The sequence below is a fragment of the Heliangelus exortis genome, chromosome 3 (assembly GCF_036169615.1).
Source record: "Heliangelus exortis chromosome 3, bHelExo1.hap1, whole genome shotgun sequence".
Lineage (NCBI taxonomy): Eukaryota > Metazoa > Chordata > Aves > Apodiformes > Trochilidae > Heliangelus > Heliangelus exortis.
In genome coordinates, this window is record NC_092424.1 from 78,626,312 (window position 1) to 78,648,610 (window position 22,299).

General features: G+C 41.1%; 1 protein-coding gene across 4 annotated transcripts in view; it reads right to left on the reverse strand.

Annotated features, from left to right (window-relative positions):
- The window catches only part of ANKRD6 (ankyrin repeat domain 6), a 102,028-nt gene that overhangs the window by 40,147 nt on the left and 39,582 nt on the right, over positions 1-22,299 (reverse strand). For all 4 annotated transcript variants that reach the window (XM_071741339.1, XM_071741336.1, XM_071741337.1 and 1 more), the window contains one exon: positions 12,427-12,582. The gene's annotated coding sequence lies outside the window, so the exon portion shown is untranslated. The remainder of the gene's footprint in view (positions 1-12,426; positions 12,583-22,299) is intronic.

A 22,299-nucleotide genomic window follows, 5' to 3' on the forward strand; every position in this document is an offset into this window, starting at 1 on the left:
ACACCTAGTTCCTAAGCCTCTCCTCTCCAGGGAAGCTGGCCAGGAGTGATGGTGCCCACAGTTGCCCCACCGTGGGGCAACCCCTCCAAGGATACCCTGCTTGCCCCAGAGGATAACCTGCTCACCCCATCAGCAGGGAGTGGAAAAGGAGAGCTCAAGCTGTGGATCAGTATTCCCAACCAGCAGCAGCAAGGCACCATCCCCAGGCACTGAGGTCCAGCAGCATCCCCGTGGATGATGCCCGTGGTGGCTCTATGAGTCACAGTGCCCTAAGGATGCTATAGGAGATGTTTGGCACAGCACGGGTGGGCAGCCAGCCACTCACTGGCAGGGTTGTAAAGCTCTGGTTTCTCTCCCACACGACTAGCAGAGCAGACAAAAAACACTCTATATGCATCTTCCTCCTCCCTGGCTCCCTCCCCTCCAAACTGCTGCCAGGCTGCTTTCAGAGGCTGCATCACCTTAACAAAAAAAGGACAGGAATGATGGGGTTTGAAAGCTAAAGGGAAGTCCGGGGCACATCAAAGATCACAGATACTGAAAGGCTAAGCAATAGACTCTCCTAAATTAAGGACTTTAAAAAAATAGAAAAAAGAGAAAGGACTGAAAAAACATCACCTTCTCTGATGGAAGAGAAAAATGCAGAAAACTATGGAAGATTTAAAAGAAATGAGCTAATCAACTTTTTAAAGTCCCATGCAGTAAGTGGAAAAGATGCAATACCAGAGCACAGGTCAGCCTCAGGAAAATCACTAAATTAGTATCTAAATAAAAGAATGCTTACATGGCTAACAAAAAATTAACATGTGCACCAAGGTACTAGAGAAAAGAAAAAAAAAAAAAAAAGGGACACCACTTTTTTGCAAGGGACCCCAAATTCTCTTTTCTAGTTTACTACCAGAAATAGTCTGAATAGTTCAAGAAAAATTCTCAGCATCTGGTAAATTCATTTTATGCAACATAAAAAATGGAACAAAACTATTCTAAATTATTTCAGAACAGCCAGTGTGAAGATATGGATTTGGGCCATTTTGTTATGGGAGTGTAAATAACAAATACTTTTATAATTATAAAAAAGACTTTATAAGAAAACTTCCCATGCCTAAATACTGCCCCCATCTCTTCTTTGCTCCATGCTCAGAGCAAAATGCCTTTCTGTTCTTATTGGTACATAGTAGTATATTAAAATCTATAAAATGCTTTTTCTTGTCTAGACTCAGCTTTTCATATTTAAAATATGACATAAACACAAAGATTATACTCACTTTAGAATAACAGCATTTTCAGCAGAGTGGGTTACTGCATTAGAGAGTTTCCTGGAACTCATTTAAATAATTTAAAATAGGATTCAGATATATCTGCCATTTCTCTCAACTGATTTTAAGAGGGTTTGTCCAAGACCAGTGGTACTGCTTTCCTCTAAGGTATTTTTCTGCAGTTCGTCATGGGTCCAGTATAAACTACTCAGGAAAAAGGTATGTATTTTGCTCAGCCTCTCACCCCTTCCTGCCCCAAAAGAGAGTTAAAAACCAGTCAGAGGCATCATTATGAAACTCACACCAGCAACAGCTGTATCTGGAAAACAGCAAAGCCACATCAAGTCAAGAATAATATGTTTTTTATTCATACTCTTCTTTATGATGACATCAATAATATTTTTGAAGCTAGATTTTATACTGACCAACACTTTGTACTGGACACCTAAGTAGAAGTCTAGTAGTTTATATGTCAGTCTGTGCTTTTTTCCTGTTGTTTTCATTTCATATTTTATCACACCATGTAAAATGATTCAGTTTTCATACAGACAGTTGTGTGATTCATCATCCTAAGTATCCGCATGGTCTGGGACATCTGAAAACATTTTCTAGGCTTTGGTTTTGTTGGGTTTTTTTCCCACTAGTTCTTATTAATTACTTCAACAATGACTATTTAGCAGCCACCCAGGGAGCAGCTGCATGACAGCTGCTCATCACATGCCCCCCCCCAACAAGATCAGACTGATTGATGCCACTGCTCCCCTGCAGCTGGTGGCTGCCTACAGCCAGACCTACACCCAACCCCACATCAGTAAATGCCCTTTGGTTACCACCAAAACCAGCCTCCAAAGTTGCCCCTGATGACCAGAATGCTTTTTGGGGAGAGGTGTGGACATGTGAGACCAATGACAAAGCTCAAAGGTGGCCTCAAGTCATCAGTAAGACATCACTAATCTCCTTGTACAAAGACAACTGTTTTAATTCCCCTGCTACTTACCTCTTTGCTATGTAGCCCTGACCACCCTTATCCAATAAGTAGGGTCTATACTTACCACTTTCCATGTAATGTGATTTACTGGTGGTTTGTTTGTTTTTTTAATTTGTCTTATTTCACTTAAGTTTCACAACTCTATTATTACTCTCCTCGTCCTCTCTTTCACCACACATGTCAAAACCATTCAGGACAAGCAAGCTTAACTCTCAGCAAGCCCTCATCACTTGATAACTATTTACATAACCAAACAATACCTATTGTTTGATAGGGGACGGTGCCTGAGTGAAAATACATATGCATGAGATGTCTTGCTACCATTTGCATAAAACCAGTTGGGAAGTCTTTCCAGCTCACTGCTGTTTAACAGAAGTGCTGGAGTCCAACCTTGGGAACAAAGCAGTCCTGAGGCTGCACTCGTGGGAGAATGAGGTTTTATGTTATGCTCACACACAGTGGGGATTCTGGGTGGGACAACTGTCCTTCACCATCACCTTCTGTGCAGGAACCACCTGCCAATCAAATAAAAGGCCACACAGGTCCCACCCAAACTCCCTGCAAAAAATGCCAAAATCCTTGCCATAAACAACTTCTCATCCTCCTCCACTGCCTCCTTCCTTACCTGCAAGGTAAGTCCTCTGCTGCTAGGAAAGGCTTTCTGACCTCCCTGCACCACCTCTGTACCATAAAGATGGTTTTGGAGACACTCTTTTCATATTACCTATAGCACAGGTAGTATCTGCCATTCAGTTTGGGTACCCCTCTGCCTGTGGGTTGATGTGGTGGTGCAGAGGTCTCCTCCTCCTCACAGTTTTCTGAACCCTTCTCCCTGCCAGCATAAGCAACCCCACACACTCACAGTCAGCACAAAATGGCATCTCAGGTAACTCAAGTATTGCAAAAGATATGCTGGAAAATTTAAAGAAAAAAAATAATTCTACATTTACAGATTTTTTTCAAGGCCAGAAAAACCTACTACAATAATCTTAATGCCAGCAGGCACCAAGCCACAAACTTCTATTTCAGCTAGATTCTATCTTTTGTAAACACAAGAAAAGACGTGCAGCCAGGCAGCAATCAGACAATGTTCTGACTGACAGAGCAGGGAAGAAGAAAACACACATTTACCAGCTTCAAAATATTTCCCAGCAGACAAAAGAGCATTGGAGATGTTCTTCCTCTTCAAGGAAAGCACACCTGAGTTGTTGCCAGCAGCAATGACACAGCCCCTCCTGTACCATCACAGCTGACATCCTGGGAGAACCCTGAGAGATGCTGTGAGGGAGCTGGACTGGTGCCCCCCAGTTCAGCACTGAATCCCAGAGACATTATGGGATACCAAGATATGGTATTACCACAATATTCTTCAATCTTACTTGGTGTCTGGCAAGAGCTCGAGAGTCTGGCAGGTGGCAGGTCAATTAAAAGCTTAACGAGGCTCAAGCTGAAAGTCAGTGGATGAAATCCTGGGGATGGAGCAGCCATTCAGACAAATGCAGGTGGAAATACTGAACATCTTTGACTACAACCCATGTAGCAGTGCATGCCTTGGTTATGGAACACTCTGTGACTGTTGAGAGAAGGTGATTTTCCAGTTGCTTCCCATCAAGAGGAAGCAAAACCATCCAGGGATCTGGCACATCCATGGACACATGAGAGAAACCAAGCACAGAGTGGAAGTGAATGCAGAGGTCACTTGCCACTGCACAGGGCATGGTATTGACCTGCCAGTCAGCACAGCTGGGACAGTAATTCTTGCTCCCTAAATCCATGCACTGATCTTCCAGTGTTGCTGGCAAGAAGGTGGCTGTAATACCCAGGAAAAAACATTCTAGCTGCACCTGATTCACACAGCAAACTGCTTTTGGGGGAGATCCTAAACCTGCTGAGCATACCAGAGGGGTTCTGAAAATCGTCTTCAAATACTGGGAAGCAATTTGAAAGCATCTTTGAGGAGAGCCTACTGAAGAGGGAGCCCAGGATTTTGTGACTGCAAAACCTGCTGAAAAAGTGTGGGTTTAGGGATTTTCTTATCCCACCCTATCCATGAGTTTAGGTCAAAAGTATCTAAGACTGATGTGCACAAAGCTTCCAGGCTGCATTTCTCATGGTTCTCAGTGTTTCAGGTTACTAGGCAGCAAGCAAAGGAGATAAAGCTTTTTCTCTTCAGACCACAGGCTCAATTCTGCACCACATTAGGTCAGCTACCAAAACTGCTGTTTCCTGGCTGTGCAGAAATCTACACAACACCCACAGGTCTCTACTAAAATACTATTGCATGGATGTTCACAAACAAAAAATAAGTGCAATGCTTATTAAAGGATACATTTTGTCAGCAGTCTCAGCAAATAGACTGGGTTTCTATGTAATTTCTTACACATGAAGGCATATAATGGTACAGAAATGAAGGCAATAAACAGAGATGTCAGTACTGTCAGCGTTGCCTCTTTTTCCAACAAAATAAGCTATTTTACAAAATGATGCTCAAACTTTCTCTGGTATATTTATTAATATAATGAAGCATGGAAGATCACTGCTCATGGATGGGGATCCCTGCCTTTCTCCCTTCTTTCATTTATTTCGCTGCTTTCTATTCTAGGTAAAAAACACAAAAGGTTTTTTTTGTCCCTTCCTTCTCAATGATCTTTTCCTGTGTGTTCATTCTCTGTTCTATTCCTTTTGAGGCTGTTGATGGGAACAGCTCTAAAGGCAACTTGGCTGCAAGGGGAGAAATAGTGAGCAGAAGATGTATGCTTGAAAGACCAACAGCACAAATGCCTGCTGGGAACTGTCAGCCTGGGAACCAGCAGCATCCCTGAGCAGTGCAGCTGCTGCCTTTGAAGAATAGCTGGGTGCCTAGAAACCAGAGGCATCCTGAGATACCATTGGTAGGCACACAAAAAACAAGGGATTTTAACAGCATCTTACTGTCTGAAAGGTGAAAAAGCAGTCTGTAAAAAAGGGGGAAAACATCCTGAGGAAGAAAGGATCAGTAACTGCCACTGGCTGTTCTAACTGCAAGAACAGGAACAGTCTGGAAAATAAAAGTTGTTCTGAGAGAAATCATCATCTATTGGCTCTCCCAGGTGAAAAATAGTAACTAACAGCACCTATTGGCTGCTTGAAAGGGTAGTATCTGACACTCTCTTAGGTCTCCGTTCTCCCAAAATGGAGCTTTTCCCTCCTGTCCTACATGTAGTTTTCCTTTTCACAAACAAGCTGAGCTCCCTGCATGAGCTTCATACAAGATCTCCTAGAGACAAGTGCTTGGCCCCTTGCTGGAGAAGTCTGTCTGACCCACAACTCCACGACAAGGATCATCTTTGAAGTGAGCTTTTGCCCATTACTTTATTGGTCCCCCTCGAGCTCACTTCTGGGACCAGTTCAACTTGTCCTCCCACTTCTGGGATGCTCTGACCCCCTTCTGGGACTGGTCTGGGCACTTGGTATTGGTAATATGATGAACATACATTTATATGCATGTAAGTAATCTACCCTAAGTATACCTCCTGTTATATTTTCAGTAAACTTACTTGGTATAAGTTTGTAGTAAATAGTAATATTACATATATACTTCTTGCTGCTATTATTGCTTGATGCTAATAATTTTCAATAGCTTGATATATACATGCATTTGCTGTATTGATCACAGGTATAGTTACTAGTGGTGAATTTAGTGTTATTTCTGCTCTATTTTTGTGTGTTAAAAGAATCAGCAAACCCATGGTTGTGATCTCCTTACTTCCATAGGCTGGATAACCCTTCAGGTTGTAACAACTCAGTTAATAACCCTCTAACCTTCCCTCTAACCTCCTCCACAGCTCCATTTCTGCATCCCAGAGCCCTGGAGCCAAGCTTGTCTTTCCTTGAAACTTCAGCAGACAGATCATATTCACTTCCCAGCCCACTCCAAACCCTCAGACCTGTTTCTGCAGCTTATTCAGTCATTTTTAGGAAGCTGAGCTCCATTCTTAGAGCCCAGCAATTGTAGTTCTTGGCATTCACCTCTGAATAGTTTAATTCTCTTGATTTTGGAGCCAATGGACTCAAATCCCCATGAATGTCTTCTTGGGTTCCTGCATCTTCTCCCCAGCAGCAGCAGAGCTTACAGATCCCTTCTTTTATACCACCTCATTTGTAAGATATGGCTTAAATGATGTTTCTGTTTTTCAGAAACAGGAGGCTCCAATAAGAGCACATTTAAGTGATTATGAGGTACCACACAGGCCTGTTTTAATGCCCATTTCTGTGTACTTGCACAAGCAGGAGGGACAGAAGCAGTAATAACTTGCAAAGCCAAAACTCACAAACATGTGAAGCAGCTACAGAAAGACCATTCACTTGGAAAGTCTTTTTTTATTGTGTTAAAGAAGTGTAATGTCCTATTTTACAACATGTTTCAGTCCTCTCAGGACTCAAGTAATGGCTTTCATTAGTAGCATCCCACAAGTGCTTAATCAATTAAAAATATCTAGGTAAGTGAAATCCTGAAGCAAAACAAATCTGGGTGATAAACTTATCTTTAAAAAATAAAAAAAGGTAATTAATAATGCATTTCAGAAAGTGTTATATGCATATGCAGATGTTATATGCAGATTATATGATATTTTTGCTGCTTAGTGTATGGTGCTACTAACCCTAAGATCTTTTAATTCTGATGGCATCTTGTTTTCATGTTGGCTTGCAAGGGTGATAAGAGGAAGCTGTGCAGGGATTATCTTGATGGAAAACCTCTGGCAAGACCAGAAGTTGCCCGGGTATAACTCACACACAGGTCTTGGATCAGAAATCTCCATCATGGAAGCAGAGGACAGTCAGACAAAAGTGCTGCACAGGAGTGATGCCAACTGAGCTTTCACACTATCCTCACCTGCTCCCAAAGTGAACCTGTAGAACAAATAGTTCTTAGGGGTTTTTTTCCTGTTGGCTTCAAGGGATGCATTTTTATGAGCTACAAAGGTGAATCTTCCATAGGTGAAATACTCCTTTTAATCTGCACCTTCCTGAATCACAGCTTTCCATCCACCTCTGTAGCTCACAAGGCACCTGAGAGTAACAGGGAGGTCTGGTCCCCACTGCAGTGACTCCCTGGCATACAAGGCTTTCAGTCTTTTTTCTAAGAACTGCTTAGTCTCAGGCGCCAGCCTTCCCCAATTTAGCAACTGAAGCAAGATCAGTAACTTACAAGGGAAAATCTTCCTCTGTCAGGGAAGGAGACAGAGTCACTTTGCATATTTCCATGTATTTGTGCTGTGGGAGAACAGAGAGCTTTCCACATAAATGTCATCCTGCCTATCACTGGGAATAGTGTCCCCAGTTTTAATGTTCATGTAAACAGGCAGTAAAATGAGCAATGGGAATCTTCAGCTTGACCCCTTCATGTACAACATCCATCAAGGACAATACGTACAGAACAAATGGCAAAGGATATGTATGTATTACTTGCTTCATAAATCTACTCATGATCTGTGAAAAATCAGTTGCTATGGGCTAAATACATTTTCCTCAGAGAGGATCATAAATCAGTTTGGAAGCTTATTGCAGATATCTTGCTCCAGTTGCTACACGTGAAGGGGCTGCACTGGAGAAAACCGATGTAATTGCTTCAAGGAGCTCGGCACTTTCTTGAATGGATCCAGAAAACTGCATAATTATCAGAATCTCTTAAAAATACCACAATTACCACACTATGAACCATCCTCTGAATCTCCAGATTGGTCTAGTAGCAGAATTTCAGTATTACATAAAGACTTTTGCCACCAACAAGAAACACATTTTAAACCAACAGCTTAACTGCACAATCAATTCTTCATGTAAAATCCTGATGCCAGTGAGTACTGTACCATTACTGTTGCAGTAAATATAATAGACCTAATACATCTATCTGCTCTGCTTCACTGATTATTAGTGTAAGCAGGGCCATTCCAAACTTATGAATCAGGTGCCCTGACTGCATGTATGATCTACCAAAGTCAGTTTAAGCTATCTTCATCTTCTGACTCAACATCGTAACACAAAAGTGTCACCAGGGTAACATTTCCTAAATACTCAGTCACATTTTTACAGTTTTCTGGGGGCCTGCTATTGAGCTGATGTTTAATACCCTTGCCAGGAGCCCCACAAAATTTGGTGATACTCCAAAGGAGGCTAGCAACAGTTTGTGAGGGACAAACAGCCACTTCCCCCTAGCTCACAGCATCACAGACAGGCAGAGGATGGCAGGGAGCACTGGAGGCCACCTGATCCATCCCTCCCTGCTCAGCAGGACCACCTACAGTTGGCTGCCCAGGACCATGCCCAGGTGGCTTGTGAACACCTTCAATGATGGGGACTCCACAACCTCCCTAAGCAGCTTGCATCAGTGCTTGGCCATACTCAATGATATTTAGAAAGAGCCTCCTCTGCTGTTTCAGTCAGTGTCCATTTTCTCTCAGAATCCCTGGAAAGAGACTGACTCCATCTTCTCTGCACCCTCCCTTCAAGTGTTTCTGTACATTAATAAGATCTCCTTGAACCTTCTCTTCTGCAGGCTGAACAGTCCCAGCTCTCTCAGCCTTTCCTCATAGGAAAGGTGCTCCAGTCCCTTCAAAATTTTCATGGTTCTTCATTGGAAAATCAATTAATCTGTAGTAACTTGGAGCCATTGAAATAAACCATGGGCTTAAAATTGCACAGGTGCTTGCTGGGTTAAGAGACATTACTTCTTCACACAGAGAACACAAAAGTATATGAAACATCAGTATATAAAACATCTGCACTACTTGCAGAATAATTTGCACAGCAAACAGACTGATTTGTTTTACTTGCACTCTAACTGGTTTCTCTAGGACTGAGATTGTCACCAGTGGGACACAAACAGCATCCCCAGTGCAAGCAGCTCCTACAGTACACCACCCTAGAGCCCACTTATGCTTTTCCTCAACATTATTGGCATTCTTGCCAACTGTCTCCTTGCTTACCTGCTTTGCTGTCTGCTTCTTTTCACATGTACAAAACTTGGAAAACTATGTCCAGACAATGCCCACCAAGCACTCGGGCAGTCCATGTTCAGCCCCATGTGCTACACGTTTGGCTGATATTCATAATGTTCCTTCTCCCACCTCTCTGACACAGGAACATTTTTTTCAAATAAATATAAGAAACACTCAGGTTCATTCCAGCTCCAGGGAAATTTGAAACATCTTCACAAAAGGAGTAAAAGCCAGAAATATATGAATTCATCTGTTATCCATCAAAAAAACAGAGCTGTATTTTTAAAAATTCATATTTTAGAGGCTGTATAGCATGCTGTTATAAGTCATGAGCTCACATGCAAGTTTTACTACAGAGGTAAGACTTGTGGTAACAGTTAAAGATCTATCACTTCCCTTATATTACATAGTTTTCCTCCCAGGACAGACATTGATGACTGAAGCCAAATCTCAGATTCATGAGAGCATAAGGAAAAAAAAAAAAAAAAAAAAAAAGAGAGAGAGAAACAAAAAACCCCAATTGTAAGGAACTGTTTGACATCACCTCTGCTCTGTTCTGCTCTTACCACAGATGGTTGAGTGCAAATTTTCAGGACCCTCCAAAATCCAGGAGCTCTCTGGAGAGCACTGTGACACCAGATGAAAAAAAAAGGGTTCACTGGGCAGTGCAGACATCTACCATTGGCTTTCTTAGCTCAGATGGGCTCTCTTTATGGTCAACAAAGGACACTATCCATGTCATTGTAAAGTACATTTCAAGTGTCAAATGAATCACAAGCTAAAATTACTTCCCTCATTAAGTATCATCTCTGACACTGCACTATAAACATCCAAAGTTAAATTAATCTTATGCACAGTATCTGTGAGAAAGACTCAGCTTTCTGCAATTTGCTAGAGGAATTTTTGTCTGCCTGACTGCACCATGACATCTCCTATCAATGGTAAATCACTATGATTTATTTAGAATTAAAACGCTCAGACTGGAAAAGAAATGCAAAAAACTGGCGCAGAAAATATCAGCAAATCTCAGTGATGACTTGTCTTCTGCAGACTTTAGAAACCATGCCACGTTCTCAGGTTTTGTTTTTGAAGCCTTAAGCTGCTTCTGGCGATGATCCCACAAGCCCAGCTCATTCTCCAGCATCAAGACTGCCTTATTTCCCAGAAACAATAAAACAGCTTAGCACATGGAAAAACCCTCCTTGTGCAGAGGACGGGATTTTCTAGGCAGATAGTCTCCAACTTTCTCTTGAAAATTGCCATCATCATCATTGTATCAGCAGGTACACAAAGCACAAGTAGGTGAGGAACAAATCTCACATCACATCAGACATGTACCTTACTCAAAATCCTTCCACAGTCCCCTAGAGGCAACTTCCCCTCACATGAAATAGGGTAACTGGAGAAAGCTCTTTCTGCTGTCTACGTATATCGTATTTTCATATATGTACACATGTATACATGTGATAGATCTGCAGCTCATTTTTATACCCATTAGCAACTTAACAATTACAGAGTATTACAGAACTACATCCTTTGGTCATTCTGACTCAAATAAAACACTTGTCCACTTCCCTATCCACACACACACGTTTTTTACATGTAGCTGAAAGAATAAAAATGCCATTTACACATAAATGCCTACATATGGAAACACGAGCATGTAAAAAACCCAGATCTCATTTCTAAGGAACTATGAGTAGTGAGTAAGCAACTCTTGCAAAACATGGAGTAATAGAGTTTAATATTGAGAAGTCCAGAGGCTAAAGAGGTTAGGGAGCTATGTCTCCAGATTTTGGTCCTTAATCTCCCTCTCCATCCTCTGCTGCAGTCCTGGTTTGCACACCAGGGAAGTGCACTGTATGCCCACCCACGTAAGCTGTCCAAAACATAGTCTTTTACAGAAAGCATTACAGGCTCCACCTATCTGAAAATTCAGTATCCCACAATGCTTTCCTGTACCTGAGCATTTATCCTGCTGAAGCATTCAGAAACTGTAATTCTGTTTTAAGTAGGAAAGGAAGTAAAAAAAACAAGTAACTGCAATCTGTGTCTCTAAGAACATATTGGTTGGTCTGCCACTGCTTTAATTATGAGGCTTTTAGGAAACGTTTGTTTGGGTTTGGGGTTTTTTTATGTCAGGTATACCAGAATTGTAGGTATTAACATACTTGCTGTTAGAATAGCCTCACAAGACATGCAATGGGCTTTCATTCAAGGTTCAGCTTGTTAACTTTTATTCAAGTTAATAAGCTATAATGTATATACCTTAAACAAATATCCCAGCTGGTCCAAGCAGTCCACAAAAGCAAACTCTTTGGGCTACCATAAGGGAAACCAATCACTCAATTTCATGCTATGTCAGCTGTGCAAAGGCAGGAGTGGTACCCAGGTTGAAACACCTGGGCCAGGCCTGGGACACCAGAGTAACCCCTCTCCAACCACCTCTTCATACTCTGTAGGATCACTGAGTATGCAATCCTTTGAGTCTACAAATTCATCTCTTCAAGGCTAGAACTACAACCTACAAAGTAGCTAAGAATGTGCTTTGCAAAGGGTTTCCGAACACAGTAATTTACTATTCAAAATTAAAAGGCAATAAAAAAAACAACCACTGAGAAAAGAGGAAACATCCTGATAATGTTCTTTGTCTCTCTCTGCCTTTGGAAACTGTGGTTGTCCACACGTGTCCTGGAGAAGGCAGGTCAGGACACTGTTCTCTTGATTCCAGCTTAGCTCCCCTGCTAGAGTGGGTGAATGTGGCCCACAAAACAGGAAATTTCCTTTCTTGATACAGCTGTCCAGATATTTTACTGTGCAACTTTCACATCAGTCCCCATACCTGGTCCCTCCCAGGTGATTTTCCCCCTGCCAAAGCAGTTCTCCTTCCTAAGAGCCTCTTGCTTAGAAAAATCCCATTTCAATTGGACCTTTTTCTTCCCTAGCCTGGAGCCACTGGTCCTTAGAAATGCAGTTCAATGGGGGTGTCAATTGATAGCAGAGGAGGTGAGGAACTACATATTTAAAAAGGATGCAGCAGTGTGACATAAAGAGCATAACCTGGCACCACAGGTAAAACTCTTGAGTTCCTCTCGCTCCATATTTACCCAGGAATTTTAATGCATTTCCAAATAAATTTCTTTATGACATTATTAAATGCATTATAGAAAAAATACATATTAAAAAATGAGATTTGCTTTTTACTCACTCTTAATGATCTACACTTCAGTTTTTCCTGAGGAACATTTCACAGCTGTGTCTGACAGGACAGCCTCCAGCTGGGGACAATGGCAATGACAACTTCAGCCTTCTCCTGTGCTGACTGCAGCAGTCAGTCCCTGTACCACCACTCAGTTCACCACTCCTGCATAAAGAGAAACACATTATAAATGGAGCATCAAAACAGACTGAGGAGTACAGAAAATTAGCTCTGGTGTTTTCTGCAGGACTCAGCTGCCTGAAAACACCTCAGCAAACCCAATCATTTCCTCTTCAGATTTTCACAGCCGCTTCCTGCAATAAACAAAGTGAGTTCAAACCCCGGCTCTCCAGTTTGGTTATCCCAGTAACTGATCTCTGAAAATGCAAAAGTGAGAGCTGCACAATTATATGAACAAGGAAAATGAGACAGAGACCTTCATATCTTCCGAGAAATCGTGCAAGAAATCAATTACATCAGGAAAAGGACTTGTTCTGCTTCTCTCTCTAGCACCTTCCCCATCACACATCACTGCCACCCCAGTCCAGGCATCCTGTTTCAGCCCTGGCACCTGGGTGGATCAGAGCAAGTAGACATTTCTCTGGCTATGGAAACTTACTAGGAATATTGGCTAAAATTTCCATTCTTAGCTGTGAACCCTCTCTTGTTCTCTTTACACAAGCACACCTACGAGCTCCCCCTCCTTGCTGCTTTTCCAGGTTTATTTGTTGCCATATTTGCAATTACATCCTTGCTGAAGCCAGCATATCCCCTCTATACTCCATGACCATGTTAGCAGTAACTGTGAGTAAATGAGAAGACTTGGAGGTCTCTACTATGCCTGAGCCATAATTTCAGTGCTTCAGACATGCAGGGGTGGAGGGCTGAAGGCTTTTGGTGATTTCCTTTTCCAAAGGTAAAATGGCAGCTCTGTACATATGCAGAATAGCAAGTTTCAGAAGATTCCCCAGGGCACAGAGGTAAAGTGAGCAGCAGCTGCCACTTTAACAAGGAGGAAATGTTTTTTCACCTTCCTCCTAAGATATCGACCTTAGTGGCAAAAGATCTTGCTGCTGTGAAAACAGAGAAAGTCGTAAGAGTAAACGATGTGCTCAATTATCACCTCTAAACAGTAATGACTGCACTGGGGAGAAAGGTGACTGGCTTCTCATATATGCTACAGAAAAACAGTTTAAAAACAAGTTTTCCTGCCCACTTCTGAAAGCTAACAAGGAGAAGAAATCTTTCATATGAAAGCTTCTAGCAAATGGAGGGAGTATTATAGCAAAGACCTGCTCCAGACTTGCCCATTTCTTGCATGCTTCACCAGGTATCTACCTCAGGCTGGTTCTGGGAGACAGACCTCTTGGCCAGCCACACTTCACCATTCTCAAGTACAGGTGAAGAAAAGGTTAGAAAAGAGCATACAATTCCAATGCTGAGCACACACTCTGTAAATTCACGTGAGTCTTACAAAAAGACCACCTGTATAGGACGGTCTTGGTTCTGTTTTGCTTTTTTTTTAAAGAATGATTCCTTTTCAAATGAACCTTCTTGTTAAACAAAGCTGGAGCAGTGGTCATCTCCTCTCCTTACGGTTAGAGAGGAGACCAAATAATCTGTCCAGCTGTGCCAGGCAAGAAATTAAACTTCTGGTCATATTGCAGTGTCACTGCTTGTTCAGTGGTGTTCACTGATGGTGGAAGTCACTTGCCCTACTTGAACTTTTGAGAGCTGCAGACAGAAAGCTGCTAAGAATAAATAATCCCTCTTGATCTCTGAAGCAGAAATCACTGCCAAAATGCCCGTTCAGTGACTTCAATTAGAAAATGCTGTTGGAAGACCTCATTGTCCCTCTTTCCTACTAATTAACATCCTGCATAATCCATCTGCTTTTCCTATCCTTCTTCCTAATGCATTCAGATCAGCAGATGTGTTTACGTACAAAAAACTGCTAATGCAGAAAGACACTGGAAAACTAACCACTAGTTATGTCTGCATCTTGACCTTTTTAGTAGTTTGCTGTCAATTACATTATCTTTGTGTACAGTCTCTTACACACCTTTCTCTTTCATTTTAATTAGAAATATGAACTGAACTATAAAGAAACAAATAACCAAACTCCATCTAAACTACAGCTAGATAATTAATAGCCATGTCCAAGATGACACGCAAAAAGATATAACCTAAGGGTAGAATTACAGAAATGGAAATCTGAGTGAAATCTCCAGAGGTCATCTAATCCCTTCTCACAGCTTTTACCATAGTTGTGTTTACCATGGTTTCTCTGTTTTTATCTGGTCTCAAGGCATTAAAGGCAAAACTTTAAATTGCTTTGTTTGGAAGCCATTCATCCCTTCTCAGAATTCTTATCATTCCCATAAGAATACAACTTCCTTTAAGTTTGTTTAAATTAACCCCCTTGTCTTTATTGCACTGCTCCAACTCCATCTTTGTCTAAAAATCACCAATTATCTTCTTTTAAATGGCAAAATTAGGAAAAAAACCCTGTACCAATATTATTTAAAGTAAAATAAATTAGCTAATCTCTCCTCCACTTCCTCAGGAAGGTCCTCTGTGACTATCAAGAACCTTTACTATCATTAACAAACTCAGGAAAAACTCTGGTTTGTTTTTTGTTTTTGTTTTTTTTTAAGGTGCAGGACCTAATATGAATAGTTTAGTTGCTCTGCTTAAAACTCCTTGTTCAAGTTTCAACTTTTATTTCTGCAAATTAGAATGTGGAACGTGACCCACTAACAATCACATAAATAAAGTGCCAAAAATACCACCTAGAAGTCAGAGAACAGCAGAAGAATCAGACATGAAACCATCTTCATGTCCTAAAGGCCTAAAGCAACCATCAAGGGTAGCTAAGGTTGGAAAGTCTTAAAACAAGTAAAGCAGCCACAGATGGGTTTGTTGGGTCCAAATATGTCCTTGCAGCAAAGCCCAACCTCTCCAGCTTTGATGCACCAAGTCTCAACACTGGAAAGTTCTTGGTGTGAAAGGAGGCATGATGAGAGTAAGGCTGCCAAGCAGGACCTTGCTTGGTGGTATTTCTACCTGTAGGCAATCCAGTACCATCACCTCTCCAGGAAAGAGCTCAGGAATAGAACCAGGAGCTGTGAGCTTCATATCAAGTGTAAAAGGCTTTACAGGGCAAACTCCAAACATTTTCACTTGAGCATCTTCTCTTTACCCAGGCAGAGTGCTGGGTGTGTGGGTCTGGCCAGATGGGTGGCCTGCCCGGGGACAATCAAGGTCAGATGAACAAAACAAAATTGGGGAATTTGATTTTAGCTTTCAACCCAACCACTGTACTGATCCTATTCAGAAAGCAGTTTAACAGAAGCAGTCCAGGCTGGCTTTCTTCTCTTTTACAGCATGATCCACTGAAACCCAAGCTCCTGAGATTACAAAATGCACTAACACTGAGTTTAAGCTTAACACAGTTCATGGAGTGCAAAATAAGATTAACCTAATGAGACCTAAGTTCAACTCCTTTTATCCTTTGCTGTATAACTTAAGTCATAACTAGTTAGCCACACTTTTAAGAATTTCTTGCCCCTAATAATAGGAGTGTTTGCTGTTAAGTTCCTGTTTATACAATGCTTCAACAATTGAACACTGTTTCAGTTCCCTAACTGCACTGAAAGCATCCGTGGTTTAACTATTATTGGACTAAGCAAGGGAAAGCAAAACATGGTCTGTTTTCACAAATTATGTAAAAATAATTATTTCTTGTTAGTCATTTATTCCAGATGCTTTGTGGTACAGCATTTGGCTCTGTGTAACAGATGATGCTGGTACTTAGCAAAATGGAAATATAAATCTCATCTCTCAAGTTCCTGAATTACAAACTCAGGTGTCTGTGTTTTGGTAACCAGCTTAGAAAGCTGTCATTACTACTCTGGGAAAGCCTGCTTATATACTTTGCTGAACTGCTGCTCCTCTCAAAACTTGCAGTTTAATGAGTGGAGAAGACAACCTACTGACAGATAATTCAGCTTATGGCCAAATACCAATAGCCTGAGGTATTCCAGCTCCGTTTTGCCTTTAGTTTTCATAGGCAAAGCCTGCTGCCAGATCCCTGTGCATACCAGCACAGTTTGGGAATTATTACAGCAACCAATAGAGCAAGAGGGTAAGGACTTAAAGAAGGTGATTATTCACCTCCATGGGATTAGATAGCAATCACTCATACTGGAAGAGTTGATTGATCACTGCTCTATCACCACAGAAAACCATGGTGAAGTGGGAGAAGTCCCTCGTAACTGGAAAAAGCTGACATCACACCCATCTTCAGATAGGATTTATGGGAAGGAAGTCCCAGGCAAATAGAGACCAGTTATGTTACCTCAGTTACTGAAAAAATCATGGAACACATCCTCATAGAATACATGTCCCAGCATCTCCACAACAAGAATGTAAATCACAAACAGCCACCCATGCTTGATATACCAAAGAGCTATTGCTTAATATCAGTTACCTCAATGATGGCACTGAATAGATCTTGGGCATTTCTGGGAATGACTTTAAATCAGGAGAATGACTGACATGCTGGAAAGTAGTGTTGATCCATCAAGCTTGACAAACTTCAGGACTAAGCCAATGGGAATATCCAAGATGGGTCGAGTTCTGCAACAGGGCAGAACAGCCCATGGGCCAGTATGGGCTGGGGACTGACCAGATAAGAAATGGTCCTGCTGGTGAAGCCAGGCATTACAGTGACCTATTCTGTGCTTAATATTAACCAACAGCATGATTTCACTGTGAACAAGGCAAGCTTCATACTGCACTACATACAGAATATGAGAAGCAAATCAAGGGAAGCTATTTATCCATCACTTCTGAGGCCACACGTGGAACACTGTACCCTTCCTCCAACCCTCTCCCTCGACTTCCAGATGAGGGTTGATAAACCATAAGGGATCCAGGAGAGAGCTAACAACACAGTTGTCACGTGTTATAGGGTTCCCGTTGTATCATTTCCTACAGTGGTCATCACACAAAAAGAGAGGACTTAAAAATTCAGGCAGCCAGGACAATATTTTCAAGCTTCCTCTGTGCCTAGAAAAAATGTAAACCTTACCTGTCCCACTGTTGGGAATCCCAAACTAGAAGCTTGAGCAAACCAGCCCTGCTATGGTTAATAAAGTAAATACAATAAAGTAAATAAGATGGTGGAAGGATGGTAAAATAATACTGTAGTACTTCACAATGCAAGAATGACACTGAGAGAAAACTCATGTCTCTCAAAAGAGAAGAGACTTCAGCTTTCAGAATCCATGTATTTGAACTATTTACCTTCAGAAAAGTATTTTATAGCTGCTTATCAGTTTCCATCTTTTTAGGAAAAAATCTTCAGATAAGAAGATTTTTTTTTGTTTTATCTTCAGATAAAACAGAATCTTCAGAGAAGAAATCATATTCAGCCTCTCTCTTCCACTCTTAGGAATTTCAACTGGGATCTCATGAGTTGAAATGCTTTTTTATTTGCATCTCATCTTTCACTGTGATGGAGTTCTGGACAATGACAGTAAGACTGATTTCCTTACTGTAAGGTATTTCCTTTACATTTGAATAAATAATATGATCTTTATAAAGCAATTCTCAGCATGAATTTTATAAAACATCTGAAGACCCAGAGATAGTAGATCCTGTTATTCTCTTAGATAACAAACTGAGGTATTCAGAATAAAAGAAAAGATTAAAAAATTAATTAAGAACATTTTAAAAACCCTGAGAAATAGAAAGGACCTCGATTGTCATTTCTATGTTTATCTGAGATGTTCTTCTTCTCTGTGCTTTCATCTTTCCATGCCTCCATCTCAAAGCCCATCTCCTGTCAGTCACCTGCACTCAATTGGCTTGCTAGTACAATATTTTTCCTTCATTCATTCCTTCCTTTGTGTCAGAGCCCCTCAGGTCCTCACAGTCTCCCCTTCATTGTAGAGACTGAGATCAACACTTTTTATAGAGCTTCAGTTGAATTTAGGGGCTCAAACAAGCCATTTTCCTCTTTTATCACTACATTTACACCTTGCAAAATACTTCTGAAATGTACAACTGGTTCACATTGCACCTACAAGTGATTGCTGGAACATTGACATCGGATGCATTAGAGGACACTTGGTTGGACACAAATTCTCTACCTACTGCCCACAGCAGACAAAAAAACCCAAACAAATACCAAAAACAAAAAAACAAAAACAAAAAACAAAACAAAACAAAAAAAAAAAAAAAGAAAAAAAAAGAAAAAAAAGAAAAAAAAGAAAAAAAAGAAAATATTTTAACTTAAGCCCAGTGTCTCAGCTGTGCTGAAAACACTGTTTCTCTATCTGTCATCTCTATCATTTTTCATAGTTGCAATCAAAACCTATTGTCCTGTGAAAATCAGCCTGAATCAGGCTGCTATTCAATCTTGGAAAACTGTAAGCAGCCTGAAATAACCACAGAATCATAGAAGGTCAGGTTGGAAGGGACCTCAAGGATCATCTGGCCCAACCCTTCTAATACTATAGTTTATATGAGATGTCTCAGCACCCTGTTGAGCTGAGACTGAAAACTGTCCAAAGGGGGGGAATACACTTCCTCTGGGAGACCACTCCAATGTTTGGCTGTCCTCAGGTGAAATAAAAAGATCTGAAGTATTAACAGATTAAGTCTTGCCTTCACCACAGTATGCCCAGAATCTTCCCCTGAAGTATTTCACCTTTTTGCTCTTTTCCCACATGCTTTTCCCCTTGTTTTCCTTCTTGACATCATCTCCACATCACCAGCAACAAGCAGAACTTACAGTATAGCTGAGAACAAATACAGCCAGCTCCATGATGAAATAAGGTGGTGGACTTAAAAGCTCATTTATGTCAGGGAAACAAGAAACTGTATGTGTCATGGGATGCATGACTGAAAAAAAACAACAAAACAAGAGACAGCATCTGGATACAGGCACAGTGTAGGAGGGATACAGAAACTGCTGTGATCAGTTGAAGAGCCCAAGCAAGCAAAGGGGAAGCCCTGAGTGAGGCTTCACAAGCAGAACCACAGCTGTTTTCAAGTTAGTTCCTCCTGGGCACAAGCATTTCTGTCCAAAGGTGCCAAGGAGGGAACAGAAGGTGGTGGCATCCTGAATCAGCCAGGGATGCAATCTCAGTTCTTAACACTGAGGCTCCCAAAAAACATCAACTACCTTATGTTTATTATGGTAGAGAAAAAAAGGAATTTTCTTGGGGAGGAAAGGACTTTGGTTCAGCTCTTAAGACTGAGGAAAAAACTTCTGCTGGTGTCTTCCAGAGCAGCAGCAGGGTAAAATCCTAACAGTATCAACATCACTGAAGCACATTATAGTAATAGATGCACAAATTATGAGACATAGATTCTCTACACAGTTTTAACAGTACAGAAGTATACAAAATAGATGGATGCAAAAGAATTTGCCAAGTTTTAGGTACATTGTGGCTACAATCACAGAGAGGAACCCTGAATTAAAGATCATCTTATTAGAAATCTGAGTGGCAAGAAGGACGATGGTATTGTCCACATGATCAAAAATATAGAATTGTTGGTGATAGTTTGGAAAAGAGGGAAAAAATCTGAGCTTATAGGATAGAAAAATGACAGGTGATGTCACCAGGACCACAAGACTATTCTGGAAAGAAAGAGAGATTTCTGGCCCATACAGGAGTTAAGTCGAGTGCACAGCAACAAAGTCTTCAGCAAACAGGCAGAAGTTGAGGTGATCTTTATCTCAAGGTAATCTTATCCACGAGGTGCAGATAACAAACGACCAAGGGCACAACCATAGAGAACAATTACCAGAAAGCTGTGTGGGGGAGGATGGTCCAAGCAAATTGCTGAGGTGGCAGAAGAACCTGAGGAGGGAAGGATAAGAGAACAAAAGAATGGGCAGGATTTCAAGAACAACATCGGGGAGTGCAGACACCTGACAGCTGAAGCGAGGCTGAGATGTGCGTGTTGTAAACTGAGATGAGGAAGAGGTCAGTAAAGCTGCTGCTCAGAATGCAATGTGCAAAGCTGGGCTGGTAAAGGCTTGGGTGCTTTAGTGGGAGACTCCACCAACAGATACTGACAACATGTTGAGTATGCTGGGAGAAGTGAGCTGCAGAGTGTACCTAGGTGCATGAATTTAACTGGTGAGAGCTGGAGGAGATCCATACAAGCTAATGTTGCTAACAAAACCAGAGGAAGATGGTGAGAGTGGATACTAAAAGAAATTAAAAAGCAGTGAAAGGATTGAGATGGTACATGATGAGCAGGGCAAGTGGAGAGGTTAGCACAAGAGGGCAGGTGAAGAACTTCTGCCTCTACTGGAAAACAAGGGGCTTGCAAGAAGGGAAAAGAGAGGACATGAAATGAAAGACCATTATTTTGCCAGTCTTGTCTTCAAAGAAACTGTCGAGTTCCTATACAGAGAAAGAAGTGGAGGAACAAAAAAGAGGACTCCCCAAGGGCAAGGCAAAACTGCCAAAAAACCCCAGTGCAGCTGTGGGTAGGGACTGCACTTAAGCTGCAGAGAGCACATGGCTACCAGCCCACCAGAACCATGGGGAACCAACCTGGCCTTGAGCTCTGCAGCAGCACAAAGCCTGCCCAGGGGCACCTCACAGGGATGTCAGAGCATTTCCTTGCATTATTCCAACAATGAGAGAGAAATCACATCAAAAAAATATATACCCTTAAATATCCTTAACTGAATGCTGGAATGAGACGTGCCATGCCATAAAGAAGTAAGCACACCCCAAAAGTATCAATTGTATAAATTATGTTATTTTGATGTGTGCATGGCCTTGCTCATAAGTTGTTAAGAAATTCCATTTATTGAGTTCCTGCCCTGCTAAAGTCTTCTGGGAAACCTGAACATATCACCCAACCAAGCTAAATAATAATGAGAGCTAAAAGATGCAGAGATCATTTGGCAGACTGTCCCATGAGATGCACTGGTCAGGCAGTTTCCATTTTTCCCTTCTTCACTCCTTTAAATTCTAGAGTAACTCTAAGAATTAGTAAGAAATATACCAGAAAAGTTTTCCAAACAGTGATTACAGAGAAATTTCCATATATCAGAATTCAGTAGGATAAGTTTATTTTAGAGAAATAGTGACTAAAATTGCTTTTCTTCTTCATTAAAGCTTTGCTTATATTTATACTGCGTTCTCTTCCCTGGAAAATTATCCAAGGCAATAGGTGGCCAGACAAGGCAAAAGATACAGTGGCATGTTTCCTGGAAGTGTAACATAAATTTGCTTCAGTCTCACCATCAGTTCATACACCTTCTGAAAACACTCCAGGCCACACATAAGTAAATATTCATAAGCATGTAGCAATTTATTACAGACCATCAGATTTGCTTAATGCACATGATTCAGGAAAAACACAGATATTTCCCAGAACACACAGCAGTCCATTTAGAAGGAGGTTTTTTCTAATTTTATTTAGGAGAGGAAAGAAGATTTACATCCTCCTGCCTTTTATGAGTCTTGCAAGAAACTTCCTCTCCCCCATTTTTGATGGACACCCTAATCAATTAAAAACCCACTGTGATATACAAGGGAGTAAATACCAACTGCTGGAGATGAACAACAAAACTGATTTACTACAGTAAGACAAGAATTAAAATTTAAGAAAGCATGGTTCTAAACACTACCAAAGCTATCCTCTTCCTCAAACTGCTCCTATGAGTGTCAAACTTTTCACTTGAGATTAAATATTGCATCCATTCAGTGTACATAGAGCTCATGTGTATGCTGTATGCACACAGGAAAAAAAAAAAAGCTGCACAAATCAATTTTTACCAAAAAAACATTAACTACTATGCATCTTAAATATATCTTAGCCCCATAGATCCTAGTTGTCCTA